The 27,823-nt window shown below is 40.3% G+C and overlaps 1 protein-coding gene and 1 long non-coding RNA gene across 3 annotated transcripts in view; one reads left to right on the top strand and one right to left on the bottom strand.

Moving 5' to 3' along the window:
* LOC135362123 (uncharacterized) overlaps window positions 1-18,792 on the bottom strand; it is a 45,252-nt gene extending 26,460 nt beyond the window's left edge. The window contains exons 1-2 of the long non-coding RNA XR_010406562.1: window positions 18,636-18,792; window positions 15,500-15,665 (exon numbers count right to left, since the gene is read on the bottom strand). This is a non-coding gene — a long non-coding RNA (uncharacterized LOC135362123). The remainder of the gene's footprint in view (window positions 1-15,499; window positions 15,666-18,635) is intronic.
* FBXL13 (F-box and leucine rich repeat protein 13) overlaps window positions 1-27,823 on the top strand; it is a 245,219-nt gene that overhangs the window by 41,830 nt on the left and 175,566 nt on the right. The gene's annotated exons all lie outside the window — the stretch shown is intronic.

Here is a 27,823-nt window from a genome sequence, read left to right as displayed (position 1 = left end):
GGTCCAGGTTCATTCTTTTGCATGTTGCTGTCCAGTTTTCCCAACACCATTTGTTGAAGAGTCTGTCTTTCCCCTATTGTATAGTCTTCTCTCCTTTGTCATAGATTAATTGACCATATAAGCATGGGTTTATTTCTGGACTCTATTCTGTTCCCTTGATCTATGTGTCTATTTTTGTGCCAGTATCATACTGTTTGCATGCTATAGCTATATAATATATCTTGAAATCTAGTATTGTGATACCTCTAGTTTTGTTTTGGCTGTTTGGTGTCTTTTGTGGTTCTATACAAATTTTAGGATTATTTGTTCCAGTTCTGTGAAAAATGTTGTTGGTATTCTGATAGTGATTGCATTAAATCTGTAGATTGCTTTAGGTAGTATGGACATTTTAACAATATTGGTTCTTCCAATCCATGAGCATGGAATATCTTTCTATTTGTTTGTGTCATCGTCAATTTCTTTGGTCTTTCACCTCCTTGGTTTATTCCTAGGAATTTTATTCTTTTTTATGCAACTGTAAATGGGATTGTTTTTAATTTTTTTTCTGCTATTTCATTAGTGTATAGAAATGCAACAGATTTCTGTATTAATTTTGTATCCTGTGACTTTACTGAATTCATTTACTTGTTCCAGTAGTTTGAAGTCTTTTGGTTTTTCTATATATAGTATCATGTCATGTAGAAGGAAGGAAATAATAAAGATTACAGCAGAAATAAATGAAATTGAGACCAAAAAAAGCCACCAGCAATAGAAAAGATCCATGAAACCAGGAGCTGATTCTTTTTTTTATTATTTAAATTCAATTAATTAATAAGAGCTGGTTCTTTGCAAGGATAAACAAAATTGATAAACCTTTCACCAGACTGCTCAAGAAAAAAAAGAGAGGGGCGCCTGGGTGGCTCAGTCGTTAAGCGTCTGCCTTCGGCTCAGGTCATGGTCCCAAGGTCCTGGGGTCGAGCCCTGCATCGGGCTCCCTGCTCAGCGGGAAGCCTGCTTCTCCCTCTCCCACTCCCCCTGCTTGTGTTCCTGCTCTCACTATCTCTCTCTGTCAAATAAATAAAATCTTAAAAAAAAAAAAAAAGAGAGAGGACTCAGATAAACAAAATCAGAAATGAAGGAAGAGATGTAATGACCAGCACCACAGAAGTACAAAGGATTATAAGAGAATATTGTGAAAAATTTTATGTCAACAAATTGGACAACCTAGAAGAAGTGGATAAATTCCTAGACACGTATAACCTTTCAAAACTGAGTCAGGAAAAGAAATAGAAAATCTGAATAGACTGATTATGAGTAATGAAATGGACTCAGTAATTAAAAACTCCCAATAAACAAAGCCCAGGACCAGATGGTTTCAGAGATGAATTCTACCTAACATTTTAAAAAGTGTTCATGTCTGTTCTTCTCAAAGTATTCCAGAAAATAGAAGGGGAAGGAAAGCTTCCAAATTCATCCTATGAGGCCAGCATTACCCTGATACCAAAACCAGATAAAGACACTACAAAAGAAGAAAACTATAGGCCAGTATCTCTGATGAACATAGATGCAAAAGTCCCCAACAAAATATTAGCAAACGGAACCCAACAATACATTAAAAAACATTCTCCATGATCTGTGGAATTTATTGCAGGGATGCATAGGTAGTTTAATATTTGCAAATCAGTCAACATGATACATCACATCAACAAAAGAAAGGATAAAAACCTCATGATCATTCCAATAGATGTAGAAAAAGCACTGGGAAAAGTACAACATCCATTCATGATAAAAACCCCCAACAAAGTGGATTTAAAGGGAATATACATCAACATAATAAAGGCCATATATGCAAAACCCACAACTAACATCATACTCAATGATGAAAAACTGAGAGCTTCTCCTCTAAGATCAAGAACAAGACAAGGATGTCCATTCTTACCATCTTCATTCAACATAGTGCTGGAAGTCCTAGGTGTAGCAATCAGACAAAAGAAATAAAAGGCATCCAAATTGGTAAGAAAGAAGTAAAACTTCCGATACATTTTACTTTTAACAATTTGAAGCTTATAGACAAGTTGCCAGTACCATCCAAAGAACTTTTCCTAAACAGTTTGAAAGTAAGTTGCCGATATAACACCTCATCACCCCTGACTACTGTTGGTTTAGTTCCTGTAAACAAGAGCATTCACTTAGTCAACCATCAAAATCCTCAAACCCAGTTCAGGTTTCCCCAGTTGTTCCAATAACGTCCCAATAATACTGATGGATCCAGTTTAGAATCACACACAGCAATTGGTTGCTATGTCTCCTTATTCTTCAGTTTGCAACTGTCCCTTAGTCTTTAATTTTCATGACCTTCACATGAAGATTAGGTCCATTTTATTGTGGAATATCTCTTAATTTGAGCTTGTTTGATGTTTCTTCAAGAATATACTCAGGTTATACATTTTCATTAGAAGTACCACGGACTGGGCGTCTGGGTGGCTCAGCTGGTTAAGCGACTGCCTTCAGCTCCGGTTATGATCCTGGAGTCCCGGGATCGAGTCCCATATCGGGCTCCCTGCTCAGCAGGGGGTCTGCTTCTCCCTCTGACTCTCTTCCCTCCCGTGCTCTCTGTCTGTCATTCTCTCTCTCAAATAAATAAGTAAAATCCTTAAAAAAAAAGAAAAAGAAAAAGATTCTCTCTCTAAAAAAAAAAAAGATCTATTTCCTTAAAAAAAAAAAGAAAAAGAAAAAAGAAATACCACGGACATCATGCTGTGCTCTTCCCATTATATCAAACAGTGAGGAGATTCAGATTTGCCTATGACTGGGGACGTTCACTTTGATCACTTGATTAAAGTGATGTCTGTCAGGCTTCTCCACTTCAATTCAGTCACCCCCTTTGTAATTGATATGCATGTTATGGCTACTTTAAAATTATATAAGTATTCCTATTCATTTAAGTTTGTTTGTTTATTTGTGTCAGTATGGACTCCTGGTTTTCCATTTTATTTGTGGGTTATAATCCATTACTCTCACGATTTATTTTGGTGCCCAAACTGTCCTAGATTTGGACCGAGTCAAGTTGCCTTCTGTGTCCTTTTGACACGTAACCATCATTTCTTCAGTACTTCCTTACTTTAGAGCACAGCATGCTGTCCTAGGCTCATCTCGTGCTTTACCTGCCCCACCATGGAGAAGTCATTTCTCCAAAAGTCCCTAAATCCTTCTTAGTGGAAACTGTACATAGAAACCGAGATTTGAGCACTAGCTGTGTTCATTGCCATTGCAGAGGCACTTCTCCTTATGCCTTCTCGGTAGAAAGTACGAGAGACTGTAGGTAGCTACATGCATATGCACATTTACTTCCATGTCACCGTACTTCGGTATACCCACACCTAAATTGCACACAGATACTTCCAGTTTTTTTTATACATTTTTTTTAAAGATTTTATTTATTTATTTGACAGAGAAAGACACAGCGAGAGAGGGAACACAAAGGGGGAGTGGGAGAGGGAGAAGCAGACTCCCTGCCGAGCAGGGAGCCTGATGCGGGGCTCGATCCCGGGAATCGAGGATCATGACCTAAGCCGAAGGCAGTCGCTTAACCAACTGAGCCACCCAGGCGCCCCCAGATACTTCCAGTTTTAATTTTGCACCACAGGGCTCATTCTAGTTCCCTCTCTTCCCATATTTGCAATGTCCTTCTCCAACAGTGAGATCCTAGCCTTCGTTATTCTGAATATCTTTACTTATTTGGCCACTCCCCCTGTGTGTCACCAGTCACACAGGTTGCTGCCACTATCCCCTCCCTTCTTCATCCTGCTCAGGCTTTGACATCCCTTGCCAGGCCACCCTCTTATGAAGAGGCCCTCCTCACACGGCTTGGGCTCTGACACCATGTGACAGTTGCCTCCCCCCCTGTATAGTTTCCTTATTAACTTTGGGCTAAGACACACTATACTGAGTGCTTCCTAGGCAAATGCCTTCCTTGTCCTACACAGGCTCTGAAAATGCATGCATAGGCTGTCCCTCCTTGGGGATGCCCTTCTTACATGCATAGGCTCTATCACTCCATGCCGTCTGCCCACATGGAGGCATGCTCCACAGCCCACTTGGCCCCTGGTATCTTACACGGAATTTTCTTTCCCTGGTTCACCTTCTTTGTCCTACTCAGGCTTTGACATCCCACTCTGGCTTCCTCTCATTAGGAATACCTCCTCATCCCTCTTAGGTTCCAACATTCTATGCTGAGATAGCCTTCCACATGGATGGATGCCCTTCTCACCTTGCCTATTCTCTGTCTGCACTGGGCAGATGTCCTCTTCTTGGGCCTCATTTCCTTTGGGCTTCAATAGCTCAGAGTGAGCCATGCTTCCTCATTTGCCTTCCTTTTTCCACTTGGGCTTTGAGATTCCATTCTGAGCCATACTTTCTTAGGAACAACCCTCCTCACGCATCTTGGGCTCCAAAACCCTGGGCAAGGTGGTCCACTGAGTGGATAGTCCTTTATAGACCCTAGTTCTGATATCCTGCTCTGGGCCAATAGAGCTCTTCTGCACCTTCACCCTGGCATAGATGTCTACTTTGCTTAGACAACTTAGTATCTTTCCACAGGTCATTTAATTTCTATTAATTTTTAGTTAGCTTCTTTTTTTCTTTCTGTGCTTCATTTTATTTATTTATTTTAAAGATTTTATTTATTTATTTGAGAGAGAGAGAGCACAAGCAGGGGGAGGAGCAGAGAGAAGAAGACAAGCAAATGCCCTGCCAAGCCCGATGTGATGAGGTGCTCGATCCCAGGACCCTGAGATCATCACCCAAGCCAAAGGCAGACGTTTAACGGACTGAGCCACCCAGGTGCCCCTGTGCTTCATTTTAAATAGTGTTTATTGCTCTGTCTGCAAGTTCAGCACAGTGTATACGAAACTGTCTTTAAAAGCCATTAACTTCTGTCTAAATCACCTGTAAAGAGAGCATTACTCACCAAAATTGGAAAAAAAGAAAAAAAAGGCACCAACAATTTGTGGAATAGATAACCAGCAACACATTGCTCAATTTTGAAGATGAACTTAGCATGTTTTCTAATTCTTACTGGCTTTCATTAATCTCCTTATTCTTCAACTACTTTAAAAGGAAAAAAAAATGCATGTAGTCAATCTTGACTTTAGAAGCATCTCAGAAAGAGATGGAGGGAGAGAGGGGAAAGGCACAAGAAGCAATAATTTGCTCATATTGTATAGCAAGAAAATCATTGGTCATTAGTAGCATCTGGTTAGTTTTATTGTAGGGCTTTTTGTTGTTATTGTTGACTGCCTCTCCCCAAAAGAATAGTGTTTGCTTAGTTTAAAAAATGCAGTGTCTAATTTGCTATCAAGCCCTTCCAGTGAACTTTTTCACTATGGATATTGTATTCATCTCCAGAAGTTTTATTTGGTTTATTTTTCAAATTTCCACCTCTCTCCTTCATTTTTCTTTGAAATCCTTAAACATTTTTTATAATAGCTGCTTTAAAGAACTTTTCTACTAGTTCTGTTATCCCTGTAATTTCTCTGTGTGCTTGCATCTCTTATTTATCTCTTGGTTATGTGTCAGATTTTCTTGCTTTTTACAGATACAACAATTTTTTATTACATGCTGGATATTGTTGTCTTTCTTTAAGGAATGTTGAATTTTGTTTTGATAGTCAGCTAATTTACTCAAATATGAATTTTCCCAGCTTATATTTAAGGTTTGTTAAAGAAAATCTAGAGTAACTGTCACTTGAAGACTAGTTTATCCTTACTCCTACTATGTGATCTTTCTGGGTCTTTTTTGAATGCCCCAAGAGCTCAATGACATGTCTCCCCTCTGATTTGTTTCAACTTGTAAATCTCCCAATCCTGTATGAACTCTAATAGCTGCTCTGCTTACAGATCCCTGGTAGATGTTTTGTCCCTGGTAGCCATTTTTTGTCCAGTCTCATGGAGTATCATCTTGCACATACACACAGCTTAGAATGCAGTCAAAGGTGCAAGGGTCCCTATGCATACTTCTCAAGCTCCTTTTCTGCGGGACTCCCACTTTTCCAGTACTCTGCCTATAAACTCCAGCAGCCTCAATATCCTTGAACCCCATTAACTATTTCCTTGGCTTAGGGACACTACCTTGTTCTCACCAGCAGCTAATAAATGCCTCTAGGAAGAAAACTTGTGCTATCATATGGTCACTCCATTGATTTCCCTTCTTCCAGAGATCACAATATTGTGATACTTGTTGTCCAAAATTTAAAAGCAGTTGTTTCATATATGTTGTCCATTTCTCTAGCTCTTTATGGTAGGAGGCATAGTCTGGTACAAGTCACCTCATCATGGCTGGAAGTAGAAAACTGTTGATGGTTTTCTGAATCTACATGGTATTTAGCCTTAATGGCCCCAAACTGTGCCTGTCAATCCTTTTATGGGTCTCCTTCTTTCATTTCTTACAGAGACTATTTAAGCTTTTGTTATGGACTGAATGTTTGTGTTCCCCCCAGATTCCTATGTTGAAGCCCTAATTACCAATGACTGAATTTGGAGATAGGGCTGTGAAGGTGAGATAGGTTAAATGAGGTCATAAGGGTGGGGTCTCATGCAAGAGGGGGGTTGCCCATATAAGAAGAGTCAGAGACACCAATGCTCTGTCTCTGCCCTGTGAGCACACCTCAAGAAGGCAGTCATCTGAAAGCCAGGAACAGAGCTGGCTTTCCAGCTAGCCAGGAACCAAATTAACCAGAACCTTGATCTTGGACTTTCCAGCCTCTAGAACGGTGAAAAATAAATTTCCATTGTTTAAGCCACCCAGTGAATCATATTTTGTTTTGGTAGTCTGAGCAAACTAATACAGTTCTTCTTCATTTTTCTTATGACAAATCCCGCACTTCATTGCCCCTCACCTTCACTTTCTGTCCTTCTTCACTGAGACAATATATGCCATCAGGTAGGAACCCCTTCAACTTAATTCCTGACCCCCTTCCTCAGTCCTGTTTTCCTGATCTCTTTGCCCTTTTTTTCAAGTGTACCATCCATAACCACCTTTGTTTCCTTTTCTGTTCTCAGGGGTTTTGCCTATATAAGGTACAGTATTTATAGCAGATGCTTTTCTTTAATTTCTGCCACAGGTAATGATGCAATCTTATTTTCAGATCATTATCAATATCAGTTTTGAGTCAATGAGGAGTAGTTGACAGAGAGCATAGTTAACTTCAAATACAAGATGGTTTTCCAACACAATTTCTATTGCTTCTTAACCAAGACACTCAATGGTCTACGCATACTGAATCATTTTTGGATGTCTAGGACTATGTCTTGTTCATGTTCCCTGATTTATAAGCATACAAAAAATTTATCAAGTGAATGAATTTAACATTTAATAAATTATTGTATGCTGCCCCAATTCAAGTTTAAGAAAAGGTACAGATCTGTAATAAAAATATCAATATTTTCCCCAGGCCATTTCTTTTGTTTGTGAAAGTCAATTCTCTAAACAAGTATTGACAAGTAGGCATAAAAGGTAAGCTTTCAATAGCTATAAAAATATCCATGCCGGTTGAAACAGAAGAGAAAAGGGATCAAGTTTTGAGAGATCTTTAGGCTTCACATTTTTTCAAGAACACACCATCTTTTCTTATGGGCCTCCATATGGATGATTTAAGGAAAGCTTAAAAAAATTTGATGTCTGTAGTTTTGGGAGGTTATTGACTGCAAACTCTTCAGTATGTTCCAAAGTAGCTATTTTATTTTATTTATTATTTTTTAAAAAGATTTTATTTATTTATTTGAGAGAGAGAATGAGAGAGAGAGCATGAGAGGGGGGAGGGTCAGAGGGAGAAGCAGACTCCCCGCTGAGCAGGGAGCCTGACGAGGGACTCGATCCTGGGACTCCAGGATCATGACCTGAGCCGAAGGCAGTCGCTTAACCAACTGAGCCACCCAGGCACCCCAAAGTAGCTATTTTAAACATAGCGTTCAGGTTTAGTAATTCTCTAAGGTATGAGCTAGTACTGCTTTCACCTACCAATATAAGAAAACATGACTGATGGTGGGGCTTAAAGAAATAAGGTCTTATTTGTTTCCTATCACACAAAGTCCAGAGGAAGGCAATCCAGGTCTGGTCCTCCCCAATGCCATTAAAAATGGAATTTTTCTGTTGTTTCGCTCCACAATCCTTAGCACCTTCTTGCTTATTGTCTCATGGTTGCAAAATGGCTACTCTGCCTCCAGCCATATCTTCACTCACCAGGCCTGAAGAAGGGGAAAAATCACAGTGGTAGGAGGCAAAAAGGTTGGCCTATTCCTGTTTTGTAGAAAAGCCAGTTTCCCCAAGACCCCACAGTCAAGACTTTCACTGACGTGTTTTAGGCTAGAACTTTGTCACTAGGCCATGTCTAACTGCAAGTTGCTAGGCAGGAGGGGACTTTGAGTGGGGACTGGGTGAGTTACAACAGATGAGGAGCAAACAAGTATTTAAGAAGTCAGTACATAATTGCCGCAAAGGAATTCTGGTTTAATGCTCTTCCCTCTCCCAATTCAGAGAAGCCAAAAATGCCAATTAATGAAGAACCACAGCATCCAAAGTCAGCAAACCATCTCATAAAGTGATCCAGGGCCTAACAGAGAATTGTATATGGAAATTTCAACACTTATGATGAGCTATGAACTGGCCTGTTTTCTCATAAGAAGTGTTTTGGTTTGATAATACAGAAGAAGTGGGTTCATGTCCTTTCTCATCAATTACTAGCAATATTATGTGAGGCAATTTCTGCCCTTTTGGCATTCGATCTTTTTTTTTTTTAAGATTTTATTTATTTATTTGAGAGAGAGTGAGAGAGAGCACAAGCCGGGGGAGGGGCAGAAGTAGAGGGAGAAGCAGACTCCCCACTGAGCAGGGAGCCTGATGCGGGGCTCAATCCCAGGACTCTGGGATCATGACCTGAGCCGAAGGCAGACGCTTAACAACTGAGCCACCCAGGCGCCCCTTGGCGCTTGATCTTTAAAACTTCCCTGCTCTCATGTCTCTGGCCAAACTCTAAATTTAAGGAAAAGAGTTTATGTTGGGTTACTTGAAGTTTTAGAACAATCAAAGTCATTGCCAGTTTTTGCATTTTACATATTACTTTCTGGTATCATGACATGAGGTTATGATCAGGCTTCCCATCCCTTCTTCTACCCTGATTCCCACCCACTTCCATGTGGAACGATATATAGAATTTTTGGGGATCAGATTTGTAGACTCTGCCACAGTGTTCAAACCATATCATGATCTAGAAAAGAACATAGAGATCTCTGTGTTGAGCTTTTACCTATTTCAGGAGCTGAGGATCTAAGAAATTAAATGACATCTCCAAAGTCAGACAACTACAAAACTGACCAGAACCTGATTTTGCTAATCTTGGCTAAAATTATATACTCTATACCATTCTGTTTATTCTTCCTGGAGAAGTCTAAAGAAATAGAATACGTACATGAATATTTTACTTCTGAGACAAAAAAGGAATGGAACCATTTATATCTGTTCAGTTGTATTACCCTTAAAAGTATATGAATAACATTTTTCTTTTCCAAATGACTAAATCTTGGTATGACACTGAAGTACAGCATGATTTTTGGATATTCTCAAATTTTTTCCCAATCAAATAAATTGTCAAGAATGTCCATTAAAAATGCAAAGGTAATAAAAGAGTGAATTTATATAATAGTGAAAAACTGGAAATTAATGAGTCTAAGACTCATGTCTTGAACAGTTGGGTTTGCTAAGCTTATTAATGCTATAGATTTGCAAAGTTGATTTTTTAAATCATAGTTTAAAATGGCATCTAATTTGGTGACTTCTCTGGTCAACTTATTCTCACTGACTTGAGGAACAAAGATGTTAAAAGCATGAAAATGTAATGTGAGTTGGATCTAACTTTATTTAAAGTTTTTGAAGGTGTTGGCTTTTAAAAGAAGTTGAAATTTGTACAATTTAGGTTGCCTAATGTTTTGAAGGAATAATTGAAAACAGCCACCTGGAATGAGATACAATTTGAACTTACTTGGAAAACACACTTACACTACAGGCTTGCTTTTTAGGTTCAGTTACATCAACCCATGAAAACAGGTCAGGTTCTGTTTTACATTTTCCCCAGTATCATTTACCCATTGGGAAAGGCTGCTTAGTTAGCAGATGGTAGGGCTAATACACTATCTCTCAAATTCAGAGCTAGCAGGAGGGTGGGCTAAGATCATTTTCCATGAAAATGCAAGATTGGTTTTTTGTTTTGTTTTGGGATGTGTGTAGTTTGGCAAGCAATACAGAGAAAAGCCTTATGTTGATGAATTTGGAAAGTCTAAATAACATAGTTAGGCAATGAATGCAGTTGTCTTAAAATACACAATTTCTTGATTAGCTTAAGAATATAAGTAGTGTCTTAGGGCTACCTTTCATTTTAAATAACTATCATATTTTGTTTGTTTGTAAAAGATAATAGAACGTGAACTAGCAAGGAGTTCTAAAATCACCTTCAGTGTTGATGACTCATCTTCTCACTTAGAAAACAAAACAAAACAAAACACCCAAAACCCTGGATAGCTATTAAAACTTGTACCATGTCGGGCGCCTGGGTGGCTCAGTTGGTTAAGCGACTGCCTTCGGCTCAGGTCATGATCCTGGAGTCCCTGGATCGAGTCCCGCATCGGGCTCCCTGCTCGGCAAGGAGCCTGCTTCTCCCTCTGACCCTCCCCCCTCTCATGTGCTCTCTCTCTCATTCTCTCTGTCTCAAATAAATAAAATCTTTAAAAAAAAAAAAAAAAAAAAAAAAAAAAAACTTGTACCATGTTGCAGGAGAAGAATCAGATGGTTCAGGCCTGTTGGATTAAATTACTTAGAATTGTAAAACAAAAGATAATTCTCAATGACTTTTTGAATCCATGTTTTGATAACCTCGGGGGTCAGTATGACCTCAATTCACTGAAGCAAAGAGTGGTTCCAGGTTTCATAGGCATGTACTATGGAAACTTCAGATGATGGAAGGTTCTAAAGCCTTGCTCTATCAAGGAACTGTGTGTGTGTTGGCTCCATCTGGGGTGTGGGCGAAAAAGCAGATGGAGCAAAACATCTAAAAATTGTTTTAGGATCAGCTTATTTTTGGTGGAAGACTGCTCTGGTCCATGGGCCTTGATTTTGTCATGTCTGTTCTAATCAGTAATACTAAGTTAAATAGTTTACAAATGATTTTCCTATAAAGTTTTAATGACAAGTTGTAGAAGATGCTACATTAATTTTAGCAGGAACCACCTTTGTAAAATGATACATCATTCCTAAGATGAAGAACTACTCCACAGAAAGAGGCAGCTACTTGGAAATGGAGAGTGTGTGCTCTAGAGTGGGGGTGGCCCGTCCTGTCACTAGCTGTGTGACCTTGGCCATGTTGCTTAATCTTTTGGTTTTTAAGTTGTCGCCCTTGTAATGGGCAGATAATTAAAAAAAGTCTCTCCTGTATTTGCTATTATGAAGATTAAATGAGTTAATACATATGAAGCACTTAGAACGATGCCCAGCATATAATAATTTCTTAGTGGAAGTTACTATTATTGAGATGAATGGAAAAAGAAAATGGGGTAATATATATATTCAGCCATTTAAAAGAAGGAAATTGTGCCATTTGCAAAAACATGGATGGACCTTGAGGGCATTATGCTATGGGAAGTAAGTCAGAGGAAGACAGACAAATACTATATAATCTCACTTACATGTGGAATCTAAAACAAACAAATAAACAGAAACAAAATGAAAAAAACTGAACTCATAGATACAGAAGACAGATTGGTGGTTGCCAGTGGAATAGTGTGGGGGAGTGGGCAAAATGGGCAAAGGGGGTCAAAAGGGACAAACTTCCAGTTATAAAATAAATGTCATAGGAATATAATGTGCAGTATGGTGACTCTAGTTAATAATATTCTACAATTTGAAAGTTCCTAAGGGAGTAGATCTTAAAAGTTTTCATCACAAGAAAAAAATTTTAACTGTGTGGTGATGGATGTTAACTAGATTTATTGTGGTGATCACTTTGCAATATTTATAAAAATGCAATCACTGTGTTGTACACCTGAAACTAATATAAAGCTGTATGTCAATTAGATCTCACTTAAAAATAAGAACGACTAGAGTATGCTACTCTGTCAGGGGAGGCTTCTCTCTGTGGGATATTTGTTGAAAGAATTGAAAGAAAAATAAGGCCAAGAAAATGGGAGAAACGTTTCAGGGGTGGTTGAGTTGTGGATATGGGGTGAAGTCTGAAAACAGAAGGGGCTTTCTCTAAGAATGAGCACAAGGATAGCATCGATGGGAATGATGCGTGGATTATAAATGACAAAACAAATGAACAAACAAAACAAAACAGAAACAGACACATAGATACAGAGAACAATCTGGTGGTTGCTGGAGGGGAGAGAGGAGGGTGGAGGTATGGGTGAACCAGGGGAAGGGGATTAAAATTTCCCATTATCAAATAAATAGGACACAGGGATACAAGGTACAGCACAGGGAATAGAGTTAATAATATGTAACAACATTGTACGGTGATAGGCAGTAGCTAGATTTATTGTGGTGATCACTTTGTCATGTATATAAATGTTGAATCACTGTGCTCTACACCTGAAACTAATATAACATTGTATGTCAGCTGCATATCAATTAAAAAAAAAACTACTCATTGCCAATGCACGCGCGCACGCGCGCGCGCGCGCACACACACACACACACACACACACACACAGAGGAAGGGAAAGGACCCAAGTGGGAAGCAAAATGTTAACAGAATTCTGGGAGCAGCACTCTGTGGAGTGAAACGGTGAGTGAGGAGCCTGATACGGTATCTTTGAGCCTGAGTGACCAGAGAGGTGGGAAGCTCAGAAGTATTAAGTCCAGAGCAGAGCCAGGTTTTTACTGATCTTAAATGCGTGACTCACAGCACTCAACACTTATTCCTGACTCATGCTTCTTGTCTTGCCAAGTGTTTTTCTTTCCATACCATACAATGTTCCATTGAAATGGTTGGTGGAGTCTAATTCATTTTAGCAGTTTGCCATCTGTTTTTGATGGCTTATGATCTGTGCTGAAGCAATTTACTAATTAACTCAAGAGTTTGTGTTTTATGTTCAGAAGACAACTCTCCTTTTATTGCACCACAAGGTAAGATTAAATAGGAGAGAGCTCTACCCTGCTCCTTCCCTGTGCCTTTCCTGGCCCCATCATCTTAAATTTCTTGGTCTTCATTGACTTGTTCCCTGATGTCTGTAAATGTATTCAACTCACTCCTTTAAAACATTTCTCAATCCTTCTCTCGAGTTAATATTCTATTTTTCTCCTTATATATGTTGTCAAACTTCTTGACATTACATCCCATCTGCCCATTGAGACACTCAGAAATTGCTTTTAAACAGTCTCGACCTGGGTGTTCCAAAGGTAGAAGCCAAATTCATCATCTCCAAAATAGAACTCATCATTTCCTTCCTCCAACCCTCTTCTGTTATCCTGTTTCTAAATGAATGGCATCTCACTGACTCAATTGACCTAGGTAGAATTTAGGAATTACCTTTGACTTCTTTCCTTTATCCCCCACTGCATATTCTTTCCTTTTTAAATCTGTAATCTCTCTTACTGTCTCCTCTCCATTCTCTTTGGCACTTAATACCTATCAGTGACATTATCAAAGCTACTTAAATGGGGCTTCCAGCACCTACTCTTGACCTTGACTTCCCAGCTCATTTTTCATTTGCCCCCCCAGAGCTGTCTTTTTAAAGTCGCATTTAAAAACCAGATTTTGTTATTTATTTATTTATTGAGTGGGGGGAGGGGCAGAGATCTAGAGGGGGAGAGAGAATCTCAAGCAGACTCCGTGCAGAGTGCCAAGCTGGACGTAGAACTCAATCTCATGACCCTGAGGTCATGACCTAAGCCGAAATCAAGAGTCAGATGTCCAACCGCTGGAGCCATTCAGGTGCCCTTCTAAAGTCATTTGTATTCACATTCCTTTCCTGCTTAAAATCGCTGACTCACCATTGGCTTTATCATGCCCCCCAGGGCCCTTCATGTTCTAGCCCTTCCCTGCCTCTCAGCTTCATTCTCCACCATTTCCTCACAGGAATCCTTGGCTCCAGTCCTGCTAAGTTACTCCCATTGCCCAAGTGCAAGGCACTCCCTCCCACCATTAAGCCCCTTCTGCTTAGAGCCCCTTCTCATCTTTGACTGGCTCACTTCTGCTTGGGCACAGCCAGGTGTCAAATTTGCTCTTCTGTCCTCTCCCTTAATCTCAGTTAACTACCTATCATATGTGTTCCTAGAGGTCCCGAGGCACTTCTTTACTGTCTGTTATAATTTCTTAGTTTCTGTTTTCCTCTTGGACTATAAGTGCCTTGAGGATAGGGACAGTGTCTTACATGCTTTGAATTCACAACCTCTAAATGCTCAGTAAATGTTGGTCGAATGAATGAATGAAGAACGATTTTTTTGCTCTTTCAGCCCCACCACTACAAACTTATTCTCATTCCAGGAATTTCTTAAAATCAAATCCAATAGCCCATGCTCACCTCACACTTTCCTTGCTCTTTCTGTAGCATTTGACTATATTTTTTTCTTGAAATACCTTTTTTTTTTTTTTTTTGGCTTCTAGGGCATGACACTTCCTAGTTACCTCCTCTGGGAATAATTTTTTTGCCCTCATGATAAGTTTCTCACTCTCCCCTCACCCCCCACCCCCAGCTCCCTGATGGCTCTTCTGGATGTTGACTTTCGCCCTCTCTTCTCCACGCTTTCACTAAATCGTAGCAATCATAGTTGGGCTTTTGACCACCATTCACTGATGTTGGTACTGATTTGAAATTATGGTAGGAACATTTTCAACTTCCCTACCATTTGGGAAATTTAACTTTTTTTTTTTTTTAAGATTTTATTTATTTGATAGAGACACAGCGAGAGAGGGAACACAAGCAGGGGGGAGCGGGAGAGGGAGAAGCAGGCTCCCGCAGAGCAGGGAGCCCAATGTGGGGCTCCATCCCAGCTGCCTGGGCTGAAGGCAGACACTTAACAACTGAACCACCCAAGTGCCCCGAACTTTAACCTTTTTAATCTGAATGAATATGAGGCCTGTTGTACCTTGGATGTGCAGCAGTGTGGGGCAGTGTTGGGAGAGTGAGCTGGTTTGGGGGGAAGAGAAATTTAATTTTAGGTTCATTGAGCTTGAAATGTCAATGAGACATGAAGTTAGAAGGTCCTAGGAGTATCTGAAGAGTCATAAAGTCATAGAATCCTACACATAGAACAACTTTAGTTATGTGGTCCAAACTTTTTCCCAGGACAATATTCCTCACAGATACATGTGAGGTTTTAGGGGCAATATAATAACATCTCTTCCTTGTCTGAGTTTGCAACCAATTGAAAAGTTGACAGACGGGAGATCTCAATATTAATCTGATACAGCTGATAGGAAACTATGGATTAAGAGCATTGACCAAGGTGGCTGGCCTGAATCAGATAAACTTACCCTCAGTCACTGCATAGCTGGACAACCGCAGACCTTCCTCAGGCTACTGAGAGCGGCCAGGTGCAGGCATCTTGCATTCAGGTCAGGGGCAGAGCAGAGCTGGAGCTGACTTGTAGGCCTGGTTCTTTCTCCCAAACTCCTCAGTCAGTGTGTCCCTCCTCTTCTCCTGCGGAGGCATGAGGGTTGAGAGAGAGAGGCATATGGTGTTACCGAAATGCTTCCAGATGGAAATATGAGGAGGCCAAGAGAATGAAAAATCTCCATTAACAGTTATGTTTATCTTGCCTTGAGCTTAATGCTTTATGTCTTGGAGAGGCTGTTGACTTTGAGGTTATTATGTTCCATTTGGGGAAGGCTTGGATAAATAGGAAGTTGTTCCTCATATCAGAGAAAGCTGCTGCCCTCCTACCTTCCGTCCCTCATTCCTTTTCCTGCATCCACAAGGATTAAGACTACATTTGTCAATTATTTAAACACAGCTATAATTTTATTCGGTAGTCCTTTCATGGTCACAAATTCCCAGTTCAGCCAACTGTTTATTCTTTTATGACAGTTTCTAGTCTCACCCCTCCCCATCGCCACTTCTGAGACTTTCTTGGTTGCCATCTTCTGAGAATTCTCTATTTGCCGGTTCCTCATAGAGTGGACCACGTGTTATCCCCACTCTGAGTGGCCCAACCCTTTGAAGGGAAGGGGAGCTCCCCAGGTATATGTTGCCTGCATCATTTCCTACCCTTATGCTCAGCTCCCTCCTTATCCTGGTTCTGAGGTTTTCCTTCAAGTGGCAATGGAAGAGAAAACTCCACAAGACAATGAATATTCATGACTTATTACTTAACACCGAGTCGGGCAAGAATCAGTAGGAGAAGCAGCAGCCCAAAGTGTGACTTGGACACCCAGGTTCAAGTTCAAACTTTTGATCTGGGTATCTCTATCTAGGAGAGAGAGCTTTCCAGATCATTGCACCATTTATGGTTTCCTTCTTAGCTTGTGGATATCCTCAGAATGCTGTTTGCATCATGGAGTCCTTTGGCAAAGCAGTAGGGAATGGAGAATGCACTGTTCTCAGACCCTAAACCCCATGGAGTCTGATTCCCACTGTGTTCCTGGCTACCATCAGTCTTGTGGTTAAAAGAATGTAAGTCACCACATTTCTGCCTGTGCCTCTTTGTTTTGTCTTTCTCATTTCTCCACAGTATGACCTATCTGTTTGTTTCTCCCTGAATTTTATAATTTATCTTCTATTTCCACTACCTGGTCTTGATGCCTGTCTCCTTTTCCTGTGCAATGGCTTCCTCCTCCAATCAGTATACAACACTCAATAGTACCCAGAGTTGGAAAAAGTCTTCCAAGTGTGACCCAGTTAGTACAGCATCCAGTACAAGTATTACTTCCCTTAAAGTGGACATTCCTGTCGCCCGTCTTTGCTCCCACTTTTTCACTGAAGCTGTGCAGTTAGGCTTACCATCGACCTTCAACAGCTAACGAAAATTTTATGATTTTATTGACCTTTCTGTGATCTGATGTGGATGACAACGTCTTGAGCATTAAATGTATCTCTTAAACTCAGCCTCAGTGACCACACTCCCTCTTGGCTTTCTGTCCATCTCTCTGATCATTCCTTCTAAGATTCCTTTAGGGTAATAGGCTCCCATTCACTTCTTATGTGACGGTGTTTGTATGGGCTACATCATTGCTTTTCTGTTTTTCTCACTCCATCCTCAATTTCTGGGTGATGTCAAAGACATGCTTTAGGTTATATGTTGTCTACTCATGACTCCCAAATCTGTACATCTCCAGCTAGATTTCTCCTCTGAGACCCAGGCCATTATCAGCAATGCCTGCTAAGTAACTCCACCTGAATGTTCATTCCACAGTGTCTACTACCTAGTATGTCCAACTTTAAGACCCCACCTTCCCGCTGCCTGTACAAGATTTCTCTTCACCCCTTCATATTCCTGGCCTTTCTTTTGGGAAATAGCACTGTCACTTGTTACCCAAATTAGAACTGGAGGGTCATCTTAGATTTCTTTTTTTTTTTAAGATTTTATTTATTTATTTGAGAGAGAGAGTGAGCAAGAGAGAGAGAGAGAGAGAGCACACAAGCAAGAGCAGAGGGAGAGGGAGAAGCAGGTTCTCCTGCTGAGCAGGGAGCCTGATGTGGGGCTCGATCCCAGGACTCTGGGATCATGACCTGAGCCGAAGGCAGACGCTTAACGACTGAGCCACCCAGGTGCCCCAGACTTCTTTTATTTTTATTCTCCACATCCAATTAATGATTAGCAAATGAGACCAACTCAAGATGCATTTCCATGTGAAATAAATATAAAATGGAATTCACATTATTTCAAATTTTGCCATATAATGAGGCTTATATCTTAATTGTACTCTTTTAAATCTGCAGAATTCAAATTTGTGTAAAATGCAAGCACACTACACTGAGACTTGTGCTAGGATTTGTATTACAGGTTATCTCATGCAGTTCTCCCCAGAGCTTTGTGAAGTAGGTATTATTTTTCTTTTTTGCAAGTGAAAAAAATGATACGTGGAGAAGTGGGTTAAATCACAGTGGTGTGGTTGGGTTCGGCTTCAGTCGGTTTGACTGCACAAGCCTTTTCAAGTTTGTGGAGAGTGTGAATGATATCCCCTAATATTTGGATGAAAATAAACATCATATTTCTTTATTCTCCTACATCGGGTCAATTTGCTACTCACTTGGCAGCCAGTAAAATCAATGTCAATCGTGAAATTCAATCCTAATCACCACCCCCGACCACCACCCCCCGCCCCAGGCCCTGCTCCTTAGTTGTACAGGAATCTTAGAGGTCTCTCACAGCCCGTGCACCCAAGAAGAGCCCTGGCCTTGAGCCCACACTAGCCTCCACACTTGTGCTTCCTGCCAAGATGAACTCAGTTCCTTAAAGGCAGGAGGCTCCACGATTTCTGAGCCAAGGCTAGGCACAGGGATCTTTACTTTTGTGCTCAATGCAGGCTTCTTAGTGGTCAGTTGCCGTGGCCTTCCAGTGGCACCCATTGAGGACCCATCACCTCTTAAAAGGGTCTGCATGGGAATGCGGCACTGGTGTCTGCCATGAGCCCTAGTTCTTTCTCTAGTCTTAGGAACCCCTTCACTCACCGGCAATGCTTTTCACTGATTAATCCGATTCCTCTCTTGGTGTTTTGTGGGGCTTATCTGGCTTCTGGTGGTTGGCAAGTTCTACTTTTGACTCTCCCATGTAACTGCCATGAAAGGACTCAAATACTAGTGCACACATCTTGTCTTCCCATTTCTTCTGGACTCCTATAGTAGAGAGAACAAAACAAAAATGAATGTTTCAGTAGATTCTCCTCCAATGCTATGACATGCTTAATGTATGTTATCTTGTCAATCCTCGCAGTTTAGGGAGTTTGGTATTATACCCATTTTACAATAAGGAGACAGACACTTGGGCCCACAGGAATTCAGTAGTGAAATCAGAAATTGAGATAGGATTTGTTTGAATCTAAGGCTTATTTTTTTCCGCTCCTACATAATGCCCATCCTTGAACTTGTGTTGAACCAAAATGCTGAGGTTTTCTTTATCTGAACTGCTGGCCACAGTTCTACCTTATGTCACTGCTATTCTCAAGCTGAACACAGCAGTTCCTGTTATTCCTGTTCAATTTCAACTTGTTGATTTTGGTTCTAATTCCAAAAGTCAGTGAGTTAGCTATGTCATCCAGTCTTGTGGAGTTCACTGATTTGATAAACATGATGCTTCCAGCTTTATCCATGTTGAAAAAATATTGAATACAAATCCCATCTACACCCCTTTCTGGGGCTCATTCTGCTGCCCTGAGCTGTGGCATGCCTCTCTGGGATGGCTTTTTATCAGTTATATATCCACATTTTCCCCCTTCCCACAAGACCTCATATTATACGGAAGGTGGGGGTGGTTTGTATGCAGGTGGAAAACTCAATCAGGAGCCAGGGTGGTGTAAGTTCTGGGTGGAGTGAGGGGCAAACTGTTCCGTAGCTGCTTATCGTAAGAAAGAGTCTTCAGAGGATTTGGCCAAATGGCCACAGTCAGGCCAGGTGGTGAGCATGGAAGGATTCCAACCTGGTGAGATATCTGTAGGTGGGTAGAGCACAGTGATGAGGGTACAGAAATTGTCAACATGTGGTGACATTGGTGACAGGCAGGTGATCAGGGACAAGGAGTCAGGCTGCACTGAGGGCTGTATGCATGGCTAAGGGAGAGTGGGGACCAGTGCAAGCAATGTAGAACCCCAGTTCAGGTGAGGGTTGTCAGAGTTAGCAAATAAAAATACGGGGTGCAGGGCGCCTGGGTGGCTCAGTAGATTAAGCATCCAATTCTTAATTTCAGCTTAGGTGGTGATCTCAGAGTCGTGAGTTTGAGTCCCACATTGGGCTCCATGCTGGGAGTGGAGCCTGCTTGGGATTCTCACTCTTCCTCTGCCCCTCTGCCCCCCCGCCACTGCTCATGCATGTACACACGTTTTCTCTCTCTCTCTCAAAAAAAAAAATACAAGATGCTTAATTAAATTTGAATTTCAGATAAACTTTCCTTTTCTTTTCTTTTTTAAAGATGATTTATTTGAGAGAGAGAGAGAGCAGGAGCACACACACACACACACACACACACACACACACATATATATGCATAGATCTTCCTCAACTTATGATAGGGTTATGTCTCAATAAACCCATCGTAAGTTGAAAATATCATAAGTCAACAATGCATTTAATACACCTAACCTATAGAACACCACAGCTTAGCCTAGCCTACCTTTAACATGCTTGGAACACTTACATTAGCCTACAGTTGATCAAAATCATCAAAAACAAAGCCCGTTTTGTAATCAACTTTTAAGTATCTCATGCAATGTATTGAATACTGTACTGAAAGTGAAAAACAGAATGGCTGTATGGGTACAGAATGATTATAAGTGTATCGGTTGTTTAGCCCTGTGATCATGTGGCTGACTAGGAGCTGCGGCTTGCCGTCAGGATCCTATCACACAGCCTGGGGAAAAAATCCAAATTCAAAATTTGAAGCACGTTCCTACTGAATGCATATAGCTTTTGACCATTGTGAAGTTGAAAAATCTCAAATTGCACCATCATAAGAGGTTGGGGATTATCTATCAATCTATCTATCAATCTATCTATCTATCTATCATCTATCTATCAATCTATCTATCTATCTATCATCTATCTATCTATCTATCTATCTATCTATCTATCTATCTATCTATCATCTATCATCTATCTATCTATCTATCTATCTATCTATCTATCATCTATCTATCAATCTATCTATCATCTATCTATCTATCATCTATCTATCTATCATCTATCTATCTATCTATCTATCATCTATCTATCTATCATCTATCTATCTATCAATCTATCTATCTATCTATCTATCATCTATCTATCTATCTATCTATCATCTATCTATCTATCTATCATCTATCTATCTATCTATCTATCATCTATCTATCTATCTATCATCTATCTATCTATCTATCTATCTATCTATCATCTATCTATCTATCTATCTATCATCTATCTATCTATCTATCATCTATCTATCTATCTATCATCTATCTATCAATCTAACTATCTATCTATCTATCTATCATCTATCAATCTATCTATCATCTATCTATCTATCTATCTATCTATCATCTATCTATCAATCTATCTATCTATCATCTATCTATCATCTATCTATCAATCTAACTATCTATCTATCTATCTATCTATCATCTATCTATCATCTATCTATCTCTCTATCTATCATCTATCTATCTATCTATCTATCATCTATCTATCAATCTAACTATCTATCTATCTATCATCTATCTATCATCTATCTATCTATCTATCATCTATCTATCATCTATCTATCTATCTATCTATCTATCTATCTATCTATCTATCATCTATCTATCTATATCTATCTAATCTATCATCTATCTATTGGTTGATAGATACCTCCTGTTGGTTCTTTTTCTCTGGACTAACATGGGGACAAATAGAGGGAGCAGAGAACCAGTAATGGAGAATCAGGGAAAAACCTGGATGGATAATTGACACCCTGGAAGCTGGGAGATAGAGAATTTTCATTAAAAACAAAACAAAACAAAAAGCGCAAGGAGGTCCACAGTAAATGGTTAACATCACTGTCTTTCTGGGCATGAAAGATGGTCCAAAAGAAAAGTTCATTTTGTTTTGTTTTGTTTTTAAAGATTTTATTTATTTATTTGTCAGAGAGAGAGAGAGAGCACAAGCAGGGGGAGTGGCAGGCAGAGGGAGAAGCAGTCTCCTGCTGATCCCAGGACCCCCGGATCATGACCTGAGCTGAAGGCAGACACTTAACCTACTGAGCCACCCAGGTGTCCCCTAAAGAAAAGTTCTTGATTTTAGTTTCTAAAAGGGTAATATTTGTTTCATTGATTTAGTGGATATGTGTTTGTTATACATTTCTTCCTTTAGATGCTTAAATGTTTCATAATGTTTTACTTTGTTTTGATCAGAATTTCCCAAACTTATTTGGCCATGTAGTCATTTTTTTCCTACAAAATATTTTTTAGTATTTCAAGGAACCCTTATAGAAATATTGGTTTATATGTCCCTGGGATCCAATGCTTGCATGCTGGGCTGTAACCACCATGGCTCAAACCTTTATGGAACTTATTATAACCAAAATAGTATCCTGACTTTTAATGGCATTTGGGAAACATAGTAGAATTCATTTTAGGATACTGTCTTCTAGAGATCATATATCTTTTTTGAGGATAAGTTTAAATTAGGGAAAAATACAGAGTGGAAAAACTAGACATTGATTATTATTTTTCCCCTAAGAGTGTCTATACATGAGAAGAATTTTTATTTATTTTTTATTTTTTTTAGAATTTTTAGGATATCTACCATTTTATGCATCAGAAATACTGCATTAAAAACAAAAATAACTTTTATAAAATGTCCTACTTTGGGTAAGCAGAACAAGATAATTGCTAAGAATAGTCCAGGTGTTGTATTAATATTTAAAATTGTTAAAGATTAAGTTTACATAAAATATGCAATTTAGCCATGGAAGCAGATTATTTAATTGTTAAGTGCTTTACTCTTGGGAGTTCTATTTCTAATGGGATGTGGTTAAATTTTCCTCTAAGTATTTAGAAGTGAAAGTGTTGTTATATTTTTTGACATTAGATGTTGTGCAATAAAGAATGGTTAGTTTAAACAAGGAACAAAAAACTTGACCTTGTTGTACTGGTTAAAGTTTCATTTTTATTTTGGGTGAAGAAAAAGACTTCATTAGACAACTGAGGTTTACTTTTGAACACTTTCTGTCTTCAAGTACATGGGTGTTTGCAGAATTTTGTCGTGAATATCTCTTAGGAAAATTTGTCAGCAAAAATGAAGAAAATCATCATTACATACTGTCAAGTAGTTTATGATTAGAAAATGTCCAGTAATTATGAGCATTTAGGAAAATATTCAAAATAGAGTTCATATGGTGAAGATTGAATTTTATGCTGAAAGGTGTTTCATAAATAAAAAGAAACTCATTCTATCCTCAGCAGGATAGCAGTCAGGCAGGAACAATCTACTATTCTAGAATGGTGTAGAGTTTCTGTGGAACTTGTGTAGGAAATGAATCCTGTGAACCAGAGTATGAATCCCAGCTCCGGCTAACTGTGTGTTATGGACTGAATGTTTGTAACCCCACCAAATTAATACGCTGAAGCATTAACTCTCAATGAGATGGTATTAGGAAGGGGGGGCCTTGGGAGGCAATTAGGTTTAGATGAAGTCATGAGGGTTGGGAATTAGTGGAATTAGTGCCCTTAGAAGAGGAAGAGACCCCAGACCCCCTCTCTCAGCCATGTGAGGCCACAGCAAGAAGGCAGCTATCTGCAGGGAAGAGAGCCCTTACCAAGAACTAAATCTGTCAGTACCCTGATCTCGGACTTCCTTGTCTTCAGAACTGTGACAAACAAATGTCTGTCGTTGAAGCCTCCCAGTCTATGGTATCTTGTCGTAGCAGCCCAAGCTGACTGAGACACTGTGGGACCTACAGCATGTAATTCAACCTCTTTGATTTTCCTGATTGGTAGAGTGGGGATAGAGTTGATACAAGCTATAATGTTTGCGAATAGGCCTACCAATACTAAACATGCCCAGACCAAGACCAAACCAATACTAAACACTCCCACTGGTAGACAGTCAATGGGGGAATGGACCCAAGAGGTTTACCCTGACATTTAGAAACACTTATGTTCAGGGGCGCCTGGGTGGAAGCCTCTGCCTTCAGCTCAGGTCATGATCCAGTGTCCTGGGATCAAGCCCTACATTGAGCCCTGCATCGGGGCTCCCTGCTCAGCGGGCAGTCTGCTTCTCCCTCTCCCTCTGCCTGCCACTCTGCCTGCTTGTGTGCTTTCTCTATCTCTCTGTCAAATAAATAAATAAAATCTTTTTAAAAAAATATTTATTTGAGAGAGAGAATGCACATGAGCAGGGGAGAGTGAGCAGGGGGAGAGTGAGCAGGTGGAGGGGGAGGAGGTAAGGGGAGGGGCAGAGGGAGAGGGAGAAGCACGATCCCTGCTGAGCAGGGAACCCCATGTGAGGCTCATTCCCAGGACCCTTGGATCATGACGTGAGCCAAAGGCAGAAGCTTAACTGACTGAGCCACTCAGGAGCCTGTTTGCCCTCTTTCTTGCAAACAGAACCTTGATTTGGTTGAGGAATCCACTTTCCACAAGCTTCAAGGTAGGGTTTTCCCACTCTTAGCCTCACCTATCTATCTAGTTGTATACATTGAACACCATGATCTCCCACTGATACCCCAATTCCAATCTAACACTACAAAATTCACTAAAGTTTTCTTTCTTTCCATACTTGTAACTATGTGTCCTAGAGAAGCCTGGTTCCCATTTTCCCAATATTTTTACTTATTTGATCTATCTACCCCTCCCTGTATGTACTAATCTCCCATTGCTGTGGCCTCCTTTTCTGTACAAATAACCCCCTTAATGTTCTTCTGATTCTGACATTCCACACAGGCTAAGCCCTAAACCCATGAGTAGATGAACTTCTTAGTCTTTTTTTTTTTTTAAGATTTATTTATTTATTTGAGAGAAGGAGAGAGAGGAGGGGCACAGGGGGAGAGAGAGAGAGAATCTCAAGCAGACTTCATGCTGAGTGCAGAGGCTGACATGGGGCTCAATCTCAGGACCCTGAGATCATGATCTGAATCTCAGGACCCTGAGATCATGACCTGAGCTGAAACCAAGAGTTGATGCTCAACAGACTGAGCCACCCAGGTGCCCCTTAGATGAGGTTCTTATACCACTAAACTCTACCTCCGCACCCCCCCCCAGTATGACCACCTGTTTTATCTCCCCTGGGGTTACCACTCTGTGACTAGACCACTTTCCCATGCACTTGGGCTCTAAGCCCTGTGCCAACCCAGTCTTCTCACACTGTTGGGGCTCCCACATTCTACACCATGGCCCTTCCCCACCCTAGCCCAAACCCTTCTTCCCTGCCTCACTTGTATGCCTGCCTCCAATGAAGTGTGGACATCAGCCCTGGGGAGCCCTTCTAAGTGGACATTCTCCTTATTTTGCTTGGGCTCTGATGCCCTCCTCTAGGAGAGGCTACTACCCACATTCCCTGTAGATGACTACTTTGTTAGCCCTACTTAATGGTTTTAGAAAGAGGAAGGGATCTGTGTTCTCCCACCCCTCCACCATTCTTCTTTGTTCCTGGACAGAAAAACAGGCCTACCTGAAGGTTGTGATATAGGCTTCGGCATATTATGTATAGTAGACCAAAGTTGGACTTTTGATTTTTATTATATTTTATTTTCCACCGAGGAAAAGGACCTTTTTCATTTCTCCAACTTTAAGGTATGGTCCCTTGGTTATGCAACTCACTAACAGAGTCCTTGCAGAATGACCTGGCTCGTATGTGTGTCAAAGCATTTTGTAAATTAAGTGCTATCCAGTTGCTAAGGAGGTGTTGCTGCTATTTGCCACGGTCACATAATTCTGTGATGCATGAACTGTGTCTAATTTATAAGATTTATACTGTAACTTTTCCCCCTCCAGTGCCAATAGTGTCTGGATTTACTTTTGTTTGGTTTCCACTGTTCTTACAGCAAGACTCCCACATGAAATGCATCATGATCCAGGCAGTCTAACAAATAAGTAGGGTGTGTTGGTATTGCTGGGGAATCGATTTAGTTCTCACGAAGTTCTTTTCTTTGAGAGCTGGCTTGTCTTGGCAGCGAAGATTTATAAAATGTTAGAATTTTTGTGCTGGAAGGCAGTTCATCTCTTCCACCAGGCCTCTCCCTACCTCCCCAAGTCTGTGTCCCCTCAGTGACACACCCGATGTTCTATCATAGGCTGTGAATAGGCACCCTTCCGAGTCAGTCCACTCCATTTTAGCTCTTCCTTAACCCTCCTCCCTGCTCTTGTGTGGAACACATGTGCTGACACCCCAATACCAATCTAACACCACAGGGGCTTACAGAATATATGTAGTTCTCATCATGAACACTGTAAAGTCTTTTCCTTTGGAACTTCCTTGTTCCAGAGAGCAGAGAATGACAAAATCTTAAAATCATGGAATCTTTGTGCTAGTAGGGACTAGTCCAGAGGCCTTGCCTTACCTAAAGCTGAAATCTGTCAGCTGTTGATTTCTTCCCAGGGATCCTAGTTCTATCATTTGAGGTCAAAATGAAGATACCTGCTGTGCTCTTGGGGCTTTAGTTGTCAATATTTCATGGTCACCTTATCCCAAGAGCCCTACCTATACAAAGTGTCATTCATCCCCACATGAGTTAGGAGGAGTGAGGAGTGGGCAGGGGGCGTAAAAAGTCTCAGACTCCAGGAAGACTCTTCTTGCAGTTGCCTCTGTATTTCTTAGCTGGGATCATAAGTCGTCAGGACCTGTTTCAAGGGGCAGAAGCAGGCTTCCTTGCCCTTGTGAATTCTTTTTTGTTTTGTTCTCTCCCTATTAGGGGTGAAAGGCTCTTCTCTCCTCTTTTATCCTCTTTATCGTATCAGTCCATTTCCCTTGTGATGTGGGCTTTCATTCCCCTTGCTCACTTCACTATTCATTCATGGACTACTAGATGTTCTTTCTTCTCCTAAAGATCCAAATTCCCCCCGACACACAGTGAAAAACGGATACATAATGAGGAGGGTGATTGAGTGGCCTCATACTTCATAATTATACAGAGTTTCAGTGGCATACAGTTTTCCTAAAACTTCCCCTTTTCTTCTGTACCATGCATTACCAGTTTTTTTTTGGTTAGAATGTCTTGCACAGAACAACCACATAGTAATGATCTATGGAATTGAATTAGGAATCCACATTCATTTGCCCGGATATTCTTCCCAGGTTTCCATGTTGGCAACAGCCCGTGTTCCCTGTGGAGTTATGTTCTAGTTTTTCTAAGTGCAAATACATACAAAGGTTTTTAAACTCTCAATATATAGTATATAACAATGGCATGACTCCCTAGGGAAGGTATAGGCTCATGGTAATTGCACTTAAATTCTTTGCAAAAGATTATTCCACACTGAGATGTGGAACACCTGCCTTATAAATATTTTCTGGGCAAAGTTCTACAGAATTAGTGAGGTGTGATTATCATAAAGTAGGTGCTTAACAGTGAGTATTAAATGTACTAGTGGATAAATAACTCCCTACATATTGGAAAAGGCATTTAGGTGGTCTTCTAATAGCTCCTTTCTTCTCTACTATGTAAACAAGAATGTAGGTATGCCTTTCAGATAAAGGTGTCTCCCCTTATGCAGGAATTTGCATCTAGATAATGGGTACAATCCAATTAAGTATGGACTTTCTTTTGGTTATAAATAATATACTGTTATAATTCATAGTTGAAAGTAATTTCATCACATGACAGGGAAAAAATAAACCTTTTAACTGTGACATTAAAGATTATACAATAACAATAGAGTTAGGAGTCTAGTTTTGACTCTCTGGCCACAAATCATAAAAGTAAAACAAAATTTCAGTAGCAAATAGGCCTCAAGAGACTATCTCATCAAAGACCTTCATTTTGTGGCTGAGGAAACAGACTCAGAAGAGCTAGGTAACTGTATTGGGTTGAGTAGCATCCCCTCAAAATTCATGTCCAACCAGAACCTCAGAATGTGATATTTGGAAATAGATATAATTAGCTATGGTGAGGTCACACTTGATTAGGGTGGGTCCCAAACTGAATGACTGGTATCTTCATAAGAGAAAGGAGAGGGAGAGTCAGATCCACA

This window comes from Mirounga angustirostris, unplaced genomic scaffold, assembly GCF_029215605.1.
Source record: "Mirounga angustirostris isolate CCGP_5_RB_7025 unplaced genomic scaffold, mMirAng1.0.hap1 SCAF_12, whole genome shotgun sequence".
In the NCBI taxonomy this organism is placed as follows: domain Eukaryota; kingdom Metazoa; phylum Chordata; class Mammalia; order Carnivora; family Phocidae; genus Mirounga; species Mirounga angustirostris.
Note: the sequence above shows the minus strand (reverse complement) of the source record. Positions and strands in the feature narration are given on the sequence as shown.